The sequence below is a fragment of the Chinchilla lanigera genome, unplaced genomic scaffold (genome assembly GCF_000276665.1).
Source record: "Chinchilla lanigera isolate Chin_1 unplaced genomic scaffold, ChiLan1.0 scaffold00155, whole genome shotgun sequence".
NCBI classification, from domain to species: Eukaryota; Metazoa; Chordata; class Mammalia; order Rodentia; family Chinchillidae; genus Chinchilla; species Chinchilla lanigera.
In genome coordinates this window covers 1,665,669-1,679,418 of record NW_004955556.1, presented here as the reverse complement: position 1 = coordinate 1,679,418, position 13,750 = coordinate 1,665,669, and the positions used below count along the sequence as shown (strand labels likewise).

Genomic DNA, 13,750 nt, shown 5'->3' with positions numbered 1-13,750 from the left:
CAGACATCCAGTTCACCAAAGGCAAACCCAGCAGACAAGGAGATGAGACAATCTCAGAGCCACCCACCTGGCCCCTCTGATGTGGTAACAAAGCAATTGAACAAGGACCTAAAAAAAAATCAAATCAGAAATAATCTCTCAAATAACTGTAGAGATGGTGTCCACAATGAAATCCATGCTTAGTGACTCTACAGCAGATACACACATAAAAAGATAGAGGAGCTTAAGAAAATTGTGGAAGCCATGAATGCTCAGCATAGGAAAGAAATGGAATCCATAAGGCAGATTCAAGCAGATATTCAGGAGAATAAAAACTCCTGAATTGAGAGTATCTGCAGCAGATTAAGCCAGTTTGAGGACAGGGTCTCCAGTATAGAAGACAGGCTTGTGTTTAGCGATCATGAAAAGAAAGATTTAAAAGTAGCAAAGGACCATGACAAATCAGTCCAGCAGCTGCTAGATGAGGCAAAGAAAAATAACTTAAGATTGGTTGGAGTCAATGAAAAAGCAGGAGATAGCACAAATAATATTTAAAAAACTGTCTAGACACGGACTGACAGAGTGAATCAAGAAGCATAAAAGTAGTGATGAAGCCAGCAGCCTCATAGACAAGGTAAGGGTTAGAACACAGCTATAGCTCTGTTAAACTCCAGCTCAGAGAACTTTCGCTATGTGACCTATCTGGAAATTCTCCTCACAGAATTGTTTTTATTTTCCTGATTCAGACCTCTCCCAATGCAAATAGGTTTTTCCTTGCAGGGCATTTCTCAGAAACAACAGCAATTGTTTCACACTGTAGCTGCCTGAAGCACCAATAACTCTTGGGCAAATAGCAAACTAATCAGAAAAACTTGGGAAAGCAGCAGCTAGGGAATGAGATACACAGAGCCTTTGAGAAGTACTTCAAAATCTCTAAGAGTCTAGAACATAAGGTGATGGTTCCCAGCTGTGTAACTGCACAGAGTGATGCACACAGTTAGCAAACACAGGACCAAGCCCTAGACTCTTCTGTCCAGCAAACCATTGGCTTTGAACAAGGAGGAAGTGGACTAAGGCAGAACTGTCAGCCACCTGACTGAGTGATGAATGCATGGCCTCATACCACATAAAACCTCTCAGCAAAGACTCAGAGACTTATTCATTCTAAACATTTAAAGGTACTCCTGTGTCAGCAGCAGATGATCACAAAATTAACTGAGCGGACACTTCGGTGACCACACCTAACAAAGACCTTAGAGAGTGAGTTCAGGAAAGCAGTTGGGAAAACAAGCAGTAACAAGTAACACCAAGGCAGAAATAAGCACCAGGAGTGTGGGTGGGGTCCTGAAATGCCACATCCCATTATTTAAGTTCCAGTTTTGTTTTTTTTTTGTACTGGGAATCGAACTCACAACCTCATGCTTGCTGGGCAGACGCTGTGCCACTGAGCTATATCCCCAGCCCTTAAACTTCAGTTTTCAACAAAAAACAGACATGAAAAAAACCAGAAAGTATGGTTTATAAACATAGAAAAACATCAGTCACTGTTCCTGTTCCTTAGGAGACCCAGATAGTGTACTGAGTATACAAAGACTTTATAATAGCTGTTCAAGGTATGTTCAGGTTACTAAAGAAAACTATGTCAAAAGAACTAAGGGAGAGTTTGACAATGATTATCACTAAACAGAGAACAGCAATATGGATACAAATTATTCTTTTAAAGGACTAAAAAGTAAAATGACTAATGTAAACCTCACTGGAGGAGTCCAACAGCTGATTTCAGCAAGCAGAAGAAAGAATTAAGTGAATTTGAAACTAGGATAATTGGGATTATCCTATCTGAGGAGCAGAAAGAAAAAATAATGAAGAAAAATGAGCCAAACCTCTGTGACCTGGAATATCACTGTCACCGATCAGGTGAAGTTTCCTTTGCTCAGTTGAGATAGAAATCATGAATTGACAAGGTGTAGCTCTGCTAGCAGTCTTCATGATGTTAGTTAACACTGCCAATTATTGGCCTCTGCCACTGCCAGCCACTACTCTTTGATGCTGATTTGTGTAAGACAATGTCAGTAGACTACTGGATTGATGCTGATATCTGCCACTACCAGCTATTACTTGACACCAGCCTGTGACATACACTGCCAGTCAACTCTACCAGCTGCTGCTGTTGGAGGACAGTTTGTGCTAGACTTCACTCATAGACTATAGATTGTTGCTCCTCACCACTGATCTTTGTTGGCTGCTGGTCTCTGACTTTGCAGTGTTTATAGCTCTTTTTTTAAAGCAACCTCTTTGTCTAAATTACTCAGGATATACAGTACCTTCTGAGCCCATACTACCTACCTAAGAAATAAATTTACAGGACTGGAAAAGAAAAGGAAAAAGTATTTACAGGACTCTCTGAGCCAATGTTTATTTGAGGAATATCTGTGCTACAGCACAGAGAAGTCAGAGCCAGAAGGGATCCTCATAGATGAACTCAGGAAATGTGAGTGGAATGCTGCTTATCTGGCAGCTGCATACCTGCAGATTGGTCTAAATCAGGCCTTCTGATTAGTCCAAATTTGGGACTGCTGATCGGTCCACATTTGAGGCTGCTCATTAGTTTTGTCTGGTCTAAATTCAAGCCTTCTGATCCAAACCTTCTGTTGGGGTTTAGGAAGCTGTAGTCCTTGTTATCTCATTCTAGAATTTCCTTCAGAATATTTTGGAGTGCAGATTTGGTGATCATGAATTTCTTCAGGTGTTCTTTGTCATAGAAACATCTTATTTCTCCATTAACTCCATGAACCCCAATAGAAGGAATATACCTGGCAAGGCAAACAATTAAACAGAGGGAGGGAGAAAAACAGAGGGGAGCCAACAACAGTGAAATCACATGACAAGGATAAGTCAATATATACCAGTTACAACTGTCCATGTTAATGGACTCAGTTCATCACTCAGACTGGCAGAATGGATCAAGAAGCAAGATCCAACAATATCCTACATATAAGAAACACTTTTAATTCAAAAAGAAATTTATAGATTGAAAGTCAAAGCATGGAGAACAGTACTTTATGGGACAAAACCCTGAAGAAAACAGGGGTGGCTATTCTATTTGCTGATAAAGCGAATTCCAAGCCAAGACTGACTAAGAGAAATAAAGATGGTGAGTATATTCCTTGTAAAGGAAACAATCCAAGAGGAATAGATAACAATTATAAAAATATGCAGCAAATACCAGTGTACCCAACAACATATAGCAAATATTAATGGGCATGAAAAATTATGTAAGCACTAATACAGTTGTATAGGGGGATCTCAGTACCCCACTGTCAGAAGAACAGATCCACTAGACAAAAAGTCAACAATTACATTAGAACTGAGTCAAACTTTTGAACAAATGGACTTAGTAGATGTTTACAGTGTTCTACCCCACAACACAGAATACACATTCTTCTCAGCTGCACATAGTATGTTTTCCAAAATGGAACACATGCTAACTCATAGAACATCCTCAAGTAAATGCAAAGAAATTGAAATTATTGCATGAATATTATCAGACCATAGAGCAAGGAAATTGGAAATTAGTGGCAAAAGAAAACACAAGCACTTCATATACACGTGGAAATTAAATAGCACTATCCCATGCAACCAATGGGTCACTGATGAAATTAAGATATTAGTTTATACAATTAAATGATAATGACAATACAACATACTGGACCTTATGGGACACAATAAAAGCAGTAGCAGTGAATACCCATATCAGGAAAACAGAGCAAGCACAAATAAACAACTTAATGGTGAAACTCAAACTCCTAGAAAAAGCAGAATAAGCCAAAAGCTCATACAAGAGAGGAAATTATAAAGATCAGAGCAGAAATTAATGCTTTGGAGACAAAAAAATCAATGCAAAGAACCAATAAATTGAACAGTTGGTTATTTGAACAGTTAAATAAAATCAGCAAATCCTTATCCAGCCTTATCAAAAAAAGGAAAGAAAAAACTCAAATCCATGCAGTTAGGAATGAAAAGGGTGAAGTCACAGTAGACCGTGCAAAAAATCTAGATCATCTATACCTACTTTGAAAACTTATATTCTAATAAGATGGAAAATGTAGAAGAAATGGATAGATGCCTAGATACATATGAATTACCAAAACTGAATTAAGAAGATATAAAAATCCTAGATAAACCAATATCAATCAGTGAAATCAAAGATATAATTAAAAACATACCAACAAAGAAAGGCCAAGGCCTGACATTCACTGCTCAATTTTACAAGAGATTTAGAGAAGACCTAATACCACTACTTCTCAGATTCTTTAATGAAATTGAAAGGGATGTAATACTCCCAAATTCATTCCTGGAAGCAAGCATTACCCTGATACAGAAACTGGAGAAGGACCCAACTGAGACAGAGAATTACAGGCCAATTTCCCTAATGAACATAGATGCAAAAATTCTCAATAAGACACTGGCAAACAATGCAACAAATCATCAAGAAGATCGTACACCATGATCAAGTGGGATTTATCCCAGGAATGCAGGGATGGTTCAACATACGTAAATCAATAAATGTAATACACCATATTAACAGAGCCAAGGCCAAAAGTTATATGATCATCTCAATAGATGCAGAAAAAGCTTTGGACAAAGTCCAGTGCCCATTCATGATCAAAGCTCTACAGAAAATTGTAAAACTTTTTATCTCAGTCTGATAAAAGCTATCTGTGACACAGCAACAGCCAACGTCACACTAAATGGACAAAAACTGAAAGTTTTCTCTAAAATATGGAACAAGACTGTCCACTGTTTCCATTCTTATTCAGCATAGTCCTGGAAACTTTAGCCAGAGCAGTTAGACAAGGGAAAGAAATAAAAAGAGTAACAATAGGAAAGGAAGAAGTTAAATTATCATTATTTGCAGATGACATGATACTCTACATAGAAGACCCCTAAAACTTCACTAAAAAACTGCTAGATTTATTAAGCAAATTCAATAGCATACGTGGATACAAAGTGAACAGTCAAAAATCAGAAGCCTCCCCATACACGAATAACAAACTCACTGAGAGAGTAGTGAGGGAAACCACACATTTCACAGTAGCATCCAAAACAAAAACCTAGAAACCAATCTAATGAAGAATGTAAAAGACCTCTGCATTGAAAACTACAGTACTCTGAAAAAGGAGATTGAAGTGGGTATCAGAAAATGGAAAGCTGTCCCTTGCTCTTGTGAAGGAAGAACCAATACGGTGAAAATGGCCATACTTTCAAAACTGTTACACAGATTTAACAGAATTCTGATCAAGGTTCCAGTAGCATATCTCACAGAATTAGAGAAAACAATCCTAAACTTCATTTGGAACCAGAAGAGACCTGGAAGCAAAGGCAATTCTGGGCAACAAAGGCAAGGTAGGAGGCATCACAATCCCTGACTTGAAATTATACTGTAAAGCTTCTATGATAAAAATAGCATTGTGTGGGCAAAAAATCCAGACCTGAAAATCAGTAGAATAGATTATAAGATGCAGAAATAACTCCAGACATACTCAACCACCTTATCTTTTTTTTTCTTCTTATCTTTGACAAAGGTGCCAAACACATTCACTGGAAGAAAGTCTCTTTAATAAATGGTACTGGAAAAACTGGCTGTACACACACTGAAGATTAAAATTGGACCTATATCTTTCACCATGCGCTAAAGTAAATTCAAAATGGATCAAAGGTCTAAATATTAAAACAAAGACATTAAATCTGCTGGAAGATAGAATAGGTAAAACTCTTGAAGACATTGGTGTAGCAAAGACTTTATGAATAAAACTCTGATCACACAGGAACTATCACAAAGAATCAACACCTGGTGTCTCATCCTATTAAAAAGCTTTTGCCAGCAAGAGAAACCACCAACAGAATGAAGAGACAATGCACAGTGTGGGAAAGAATGTTTGCCAGCTGTTCCTCAGAAGAGGATTAGTAGGGAGAAGCATAAAGAACTAAAAAAAAACCAGATCTCTTAAGTTTAAAGACCCAATACACAAGTGAGCATCTGAGATAAATACACACGTCTCAGATGAAGAAATACTAACAGCAAATAAATATATGAGAATATGTTCATCACTGGTCATTCAAGAGATGCAAATTAAAACAACACTAAGATTTCATCTCACCCCAGAAAGAATGGCTGTTATCAAGAAATCAACCAATAACAAATGCTGGAAGAGTTGTGGGGAAAAAGGAACACTTCTTCCCTGTTGGTGGTAGTGTAGACTGGTGAAACCACTGTGGAAATCAGTGTGGAGATTCCTTAAAAAACTAGGATTGGAAGGGGCTGGGGATTTAGCTCAGTGGCACAGCGACTTCCTGGCAAGCGCAAGGTCATGAGTTCGATTCCTGGTACCGGAAAAAAACAAAAACAAAAACAAAAAAACATAGGATTGGAGGTCCCATTGGACCTAGCTATTCCCTTTCTGGTTATCTTCCCTGGGGAATTACAAACATACCATAGCAGTATATCTGCACCCATGTTTATATAGCAGTGCAATTTGTAATAGCTAAACCTTGGAAATAACTCAAATGCACATCAACTGAGGAATGGATAAAAAAAAGATGTGATCTTTTTATACAGTGGATTACTACTCAGCCATAAAGAAGAATAAACTGGGGACTTTTATAGGTAAATGGAGGCAGCTTGAAACCATACTCTTAAGTGAAATAAACCAGACACATATGTGTATTGTATTGTCTCTCTAGTGTGAAAAGCTGAAAGAGTAAATAAGACCCAAAATGTACAGTAGATATTGTAAAATTGGAAGAAATTTCAAAAAGGAAGAGAAACTGGGATTGGAGAAAGGAGAAAAGAAGGGAAAAGCAAAAAAGAAAAAGAAAAAATAGTTATACTACTAATTTCTCGTAGTTCATTGAAAAGAAATGTTTTTGCTAATGTTGTTTGGACAGTTAAATGCCCATATCTTGTACTCTGAGCAACTTATTTAAAAATAACAACATGCAATGTATGAACCATTGTTACCTTCCTATTGTCTTGTTTTAAAATTTTGTTTTATTTTGTTTTCTCTTTAAAAATAGATTGAGCCCCCAACCCCTACCCAATATTGGGATGAACCCAGGACCTTCACACTGAGGTACATCCCCACCCCTTTTTTATTTTTTGAGACAAGATCTAAATTGCAGAGGTAGGCTGAGACTTGCAGTCCTCCTGCCTCAGCTTTGCAGAGTGGTAGTACTATAGGTGTGTGTCTCCATATCTGGCTGAGGTCTGTCTTTCAAAAAGTTTGTTAAATTCTTTTAAAGTACTATATTTGTGGTGATGTAAGATCAAATGATAATAAAAACACTTCATAACATACAGAGTATGTAGTTTATTGGTGTATATAGTTACTGTTGGCACTGCAGAACAGTTGTTTTCTGAAAAGAACGTATTTTACTAGTAGCCCTAGAGCAATGATGGAAAACCTTTTAGAATTTCCAGTGATACAAACAGCCCACTGCAGCATGTGTGCCATCAGTTCCCACTACTGTCCTAGAGTCTTGGATTGGAATTCTAAATTTCAGTTTTTTAATATGTTGACATAATGTACAATGCCTCCTGTTTTCTGGTTTATTTTTGTCCTTGTTCTCTGTGTTGTAGTAGTTATTAAAGCCTTCCATAAAAAAAAAAAAAAAAAAAAAAAAGAAATTACTTACCACCAAATCAACCCTACAGATATCCAAGACACCTGCAATAGCAATGGCTGTGACATGCCTGGCAAGCGCAAGGTCCTGAGTTCGGTTCCCGGTACTGGAGAAAAACCAAAAAAAAAAAAAAAAAAAAAAAAAGCCTTCCAGGTCCCTTAGGTCATAGCACATTGACCCCCGCTTTTTTTTTTTTTTTCTTTTAACTTTTTAAGACAGGGTGTTGCTATGTAGCTCAGGCAGGCTTTGAACCCATGATCTTCCTGCCTCAGCCTTCTGAGTGCTGGGATTACAGGTGAGCACCACTACACTTGGTGGTACATTGCCATTGAGAAGGACATTAGTTGTTGCTGATGAGAGGACGAAAGCAACAATGGAATACATTTGGAATACAAATGGAATACATTTCACCATTTACTTTAAAAAAAACTGAAGGTAAATACATATTAAATGTGGGGGGTAAAGATAAAATAATTCCAAAATTCCCATAATCTAGAAATACTTTGGTATGTTTCTTTTCATATACTTTGTATATATATTATAGAGAATATGTTTATGTGCATGGATGCATAGTTATGTTTTCATGTTTATAGAGATCCAACAGTCACATTAGCATATGTTAATTGGAGACTAGAGTGGTAATACCTGCTTTGATTTGATTAGCAATAACAGCTAAAAAAACAGACTTTGTTGCTGATTGTGGTGGTGCATGCTTGTAATCCTAGAACTTTGGGAGGCTGACACTTGAGGATCAGAAGTTTGACCCCAGCCTGAACAATATAGCAAGAATTTAACTCAAAGTAAAAATTAAAAAGAACATAGCTCAGCACCAAGCCCTTGAGTTCAATTCTCAGTACCACCACCACAAAAGGAAAAAAAAAATGCTTGAAAGAAATATGTGACCTTGGCAGCAAGAATTTTTATAAAAGATTTGCAACGTTAGTTGGTGCAAAGGCATTAATTGTTACTAAGGTTTGTTATCATCTCAGTTCTAACGTGAGAAAATATAGGAAGTGATTTCAGGGATTGTGTGAAGTCAGGACTGTTTTCACAGTAATACTAAAATATTATTTGCCTTTTTCATATTTGTGTCAAAAGTTTTCAGGAGGCCATGTGACCTGACCTGTGATGTGGCAACACACAGAACACAGAAGCAGATAATGGAGTCCAGCTGTCTGAAATTAAGCGAGATAATAAAGAGATTTGCGAAAATGTAAAGCACTGGCCCTTTCCTCACTAAGTTTTTCACAAAAAAGTTATCTTCCACCAAAATGCTAAACATACGATGGATTCGTTATTATTTTAAAATATTTTTTAAATGCTCCTTCATAATATCTAGCATAGTAAATACTGATAGGTATAAACAACATAAACAAAAGTTCTCTGTGTTAACTTTGTTAAAAGTTCTTTCCAAAACTTTGAAGAGTGATAAGGGGGTACTGACACCAAATGTTTGAGAACTGTTGGATTATATAATATCAAAAAATAGGGCTGGGGATTTAGCTCAGCGGCAAAGCACCTGCCTGGCAAGCGCAAGGTCATGAGTTCAGTTCCCGGTACCGGAGAAAAACCAAAAAAAAAAAAAATTGTTTGTTGGATTACTACCTATATCATTAGCAAAATTTTTGGATTCCCTCTCAGGAATGATATAAATTCTCCAAACTTTTAAGTTTCACTTGGAAGTCTGACTTTTTTTGTCATTGACAGTGAATTACTTTCATTTGTGTTCCTTGAAGTGGCAGGCTCACTTTATTCATTTTCAAGAAAATTTCCTCCAGGTACCTTAGTTTAAAGGATTATAGTTTGTGCATCAGTCATGCTGTGAAGTAAAAATGGTGTTCCATGAAAAAATGGCTCACAAGTGCTATTTCTAGGATGACTGTCATACAACGGAGTGCTTGTGAGTGTTGCCCATGTATGAGTTGGAAATATCACTCATTGATCACCTTAAAAATACTGGTTCAGTGAGACCTGGAGATCATTTCTGTATGTCACCTTTGTCATAGTGTCTGAGAATTCACGGGGCTGTCAGGAAACTCCATGTGTGTTGGGTATTTAAGGGCCAAGATTTAGACAATTCATGTTTGGTTGGGAGTATCAGTAAAATTGTTAAATCTCTAGCCATACTCATAAAGGTTTTTTTTTTTTTAAATAGATGGTTGATGCTTGGAATGAAAGTAGGATATGCCAGTGTATCCTGCCAATATCAAAAGAATAAGGGCATATTATAAGAATGTTACACCTCAGCTGCTGAAATGAAATGGATATATTGGCAAACACAAGAGGAAAGCTATGTGTATTTATTAAAGCAATTGAATTTGGAAGAAAAACCTTCCCATAGGGCCTGTTTCATTATAAGGAAATGCTAAAGCTACTCCTAAAGCAGCTATTCTTAAACCTTTTAGTCTTGGAATATCAGTATATATTCCTAAGAAACACTGAGATTCTCAAAGATTGTTTGGACAACAGTTATTGAGATTTACCTTTCAGAGATTAGAACTTTAATCCAGACAATATGGTACATACTAGTAATCCTAGCACTTGGGAGGCTAAGGCAGGAGAGTCGTGAGTTACAGCCTGGACTATATAGTGAGACTTTGTCTCCAAAAGGAAAAGAACAAAAAGAAGAAAAAGAAATTAGAACTTCAAGAAATATTTGTCAACTAGTTCATTTATGAAATAATAAATTTAACATAAATTTTTTTATAAAAATAACTATTTCCCCAAAGAAAAAAATATAATCTGTTGTGATGTCACAGATCATTAAACCCCTAGAGTACTCAGTTATTCTCTTGTAAGAGAATGAGTGGAAAAGACAAATGATGGACGTTTTTGGGTGGACACTTTTTTCTTTTAGCCCTTTATGTAGGTTTTGCTTTGCTGTCCGTTCCCCAAGTACTGTGGTCACTCTGTACTCTGAGCTGCTGCTGAGTTAGCTCCATGATCATCTCCCTCTAGCGGCCAACATGATAATCTGCTAGGAACTCATCCTGCCACAGAAGATAGGCACTGGTGTTTACAATATCAGAGGCAGCGGACAAGCTGTGCAGGGAGGTGGAGGATGAGATGCTGAGTAGGACAAAGAGTGACACTGTGACTTGCTCACTGGTGGAAATGCCTTGGCTTGAGACTCCCGAGGACTAAGGTACTGAAACTTGTATGGAAACAGACTTCATAAAAGAAGTTTAAGAAGTCCATAAAAGATCTCATGGAATTAAAGGCAGACTTAACAGAAGCCAGAGTAAAACCTTTTGGTAGGGGCTGAATAAAGAAGCTAATTTTACAAACTCCTGGATATTTATTGGTGAAGCATGAATCCAGATGGCATGACTGATCTCCAGAGACAAATGTGAGGATAGTTTGATCCTATGTATGATTTTAATAATAGTTTAGAAATGGAAAAATTAGGCAGTTACCCTGGATCTTGCACCTTTCATCATAACTGGCTGCTGCTAGTCATCTAGGCAATACCAGAACTTAAGACAAGTGGGACTGATGTCATCTTGAACTTTTTATTTATTTTGACGCAATTTATTAGGAATAGAGACATTGTTAAGAAAAATAAATATATTTAACTTCTGGGTTATGGAAACATAAAATACACATAACTTAAACAGTTTTAGTTTTCTTATCATTGACTTGGCTAGTTGCAGATGAGAAGTGTGCACAAATTCTACTATTTTTGAATAAATTCTGGGAATTTTTCTTCTCTCTCCCAGGCATTTGTCTTTTTTTTTTTTTTTTTGGTTTTTCTTTGGTACCAGGAACCGAACTCACGACCTTGCGCTTGCCAGGCAGGCGCTTTGCCTCTGAGCTAAATCCCCAGCCCCAGGCATTTGTCTTTTGACTCAAACTTGGGAAGTTGTGTCTTACAAATTTTTAGATTAGTATTCTGCAAAAAATATCTGAGGATCACTATACTGATGCCTAAAGCTGTTTGTCCTCTAAATGGCTTTCTTCTTACAGTGACCTACATATTCCAGTTACCTTCAGTTTTCCCAACTCAGCAGAGATGCCACATTGTTGGATGTGGCTCTGTGCAGAAAGAGCAGGGCAGTATAGAGTTTACCTTCTTTCTCTCTCCATCTACCTACCTACCTTCCTTCCTTCCAAGATCTAGTGATGTATTCTAGGCTAGCCTTCAACTCACTGTGTATCCCACACTGGCCTGGAGCTCTGGCTTCTCTCTGACTGCCAGGATGGCAGACGTGCACCACCGTGCCTGGCTAAGTCAAAATCTGTTACCCATTGTTGGACAGCAGTTTCAAATATTGTATCAGCTTTTTAGTTTTTCTATAAGAGTGTAAATCTGATCCTAGTTAAAAGAACTGAACCATATTTAATACATAGTGGGAAATGTTTGGAAAAATGGTTGAAGATGTAGAAGAATTTGAAGCTATAGTTTTGATACCTCTTCAGAAAGGAGAGCTGGGAAGGAGTTGAGGCCTGAGTCAAAATCAAAGAGGTGGAACTTCATGGGGATGATGGTGGGCATTTGGTTAGATGGTCCCTGTTTTCTTTGATGAAATGAGTAATAAAAGCCATAGTGAATTTGTTTTACCCCTCCCTTACCCAGAATATTTGGCTAATTCAGCATAAGTAAAAACTTTAGCTGATTGCAGTTATGACTTGCCTCACAAGACAAGCTCTGCAGCTTTTGAGGTTTTTGTTTCTGCTGTTTTCAAGAGAAGCCAGTAGAGGACAGGTAACCAGAAATGAAAGGAGGCAGAGAAAAAAATGTAGTACTGTACATCAATATATGTGGAATAGATTTGTCTACTACAAACCTAGGTTATCTGATAATGTGGATTTATAGTTGTTTGAATCTTAAGACTCATTACTCTTTGAACATTTCTTGTGTATCCACATTCTCTACCATTTAGCTAGTCTGAACTTAAATTAATGGAAATTATATAGTTGGTAAAACAGAAAGATATCAGAAAAAAACAAAATAATGTGGTGTTTTGAGTCTAATCATCAGTCCCTTCTGTGACCGCAAAGGCAACTATAGTTGGTCTCCTTAACAGTTATTAAAAGTGAATATGATCCAGGTAAAGTTTAGAAAGTTCATAGTAACAGATTTGCATTTCCTGTGTATATTTTAAAAACTCCACAAATTTTGTGAGCTGTTTTTGAGTTTACAGATTCAGGTACTATTTATAACTGTTGGTTGTTTTTATTCCTAAAGAGCTACCCCCCTTTAAGATTGTTGCCAGGTTGGCCATCTGCTGTTTCCTAGGCGTCATTAGATTTTATCCTGTACTTAACCAGAATGTTTTTTTCTGTTCTGTCCTACTTTGGGAGGGTCTCACATTAGGCCCTTGAGCCCAGTGGGTTGAATATGTTGGTGGTGGTTATTAGCATACATTTCTGAGCTGTCAGACTATTTGCTCACTAGGAGCTCATTGTGGATATACTTACTAACTTTGTAATGCTGCACAGTAGTATCTTCTGAATTTAAATTCAAAGCGTATTCTTAAGTATCTTCTATAAGCAAGGTAATGTGAAGTATACTTTAAAAAAATACAGCAGATTAATCAGAATTTTTCCACCTTTTAAGTGTCCATAGTCCATTGAGAGAGCATATATGTACGTATGCTAGAATCATTTAGGTATGTAAGACATAGGTAAATAAAAATACTTTGTGAGTTCAGAAATTCTTGGATTGTGATGTGATTGTGGGTCTCTGTGTTCCTGTTTGCCTACTGAAATTCAGATAGAAAACAAAATCTAGGCAAATGCTTTCTAAAAGAAGGTGATCTAAAAGTAATCAGAAAGGCTAAAAAAAATTTTTAAAATTTGTACATGCCTGGAAAAGAGAAAGATTTTGAAATTAGAAAGGAAACCAAAAATTATAATACCTATTAATATGGTTTGATAAAATTCAAGGCATAAAGCATTAAACAGGGCGCCCAGGCAGCGAGTTCTCCGGGAGCTGCAGCGCTCCTGGGTCCCAGTGTGGGCCGGACTCATACCACCGCGATTCGCAGCCGAAAAGCGCGCAAAGAGCCAGGTAGGCCGCACCCAATCCCGGAGGCCAGGACGCGAGAACAAAGACCCCGGTGACACTGCAGACTGAGTTTCTAGG

The 13,750-nt window shown here is 37.4% G+C and overlaps 1 protein-coding gene across 6 annotated transcripts in view; it reads left to right on the top strand.

Moving 5' to 3' along the window:
• The window catches only part of Mapk8 (mitogen-activated protein kinase 8), a 111,992-nt gene that overhangs the window by 26,125 nt on the left and 72,117 nt on the right, over positions 1 to 13,750 (top strand). The window contains exon 1 of one of the 6 annotated variants that reach the window (XM_005412592.2): positions 13,635 to 13,675. The exons of the other annotated variants lie outside the window; for them this stretch is intronic. The gene's annotated coding sequence lies outside the window, so the exon portion shown is untranslated. Of the gene's footprint in view, positions 1 to 13,634; positions 13,676 to 13,750 lie in introns of those variants that run through there. 6 annotated transcript variants of the gene reach the window in all.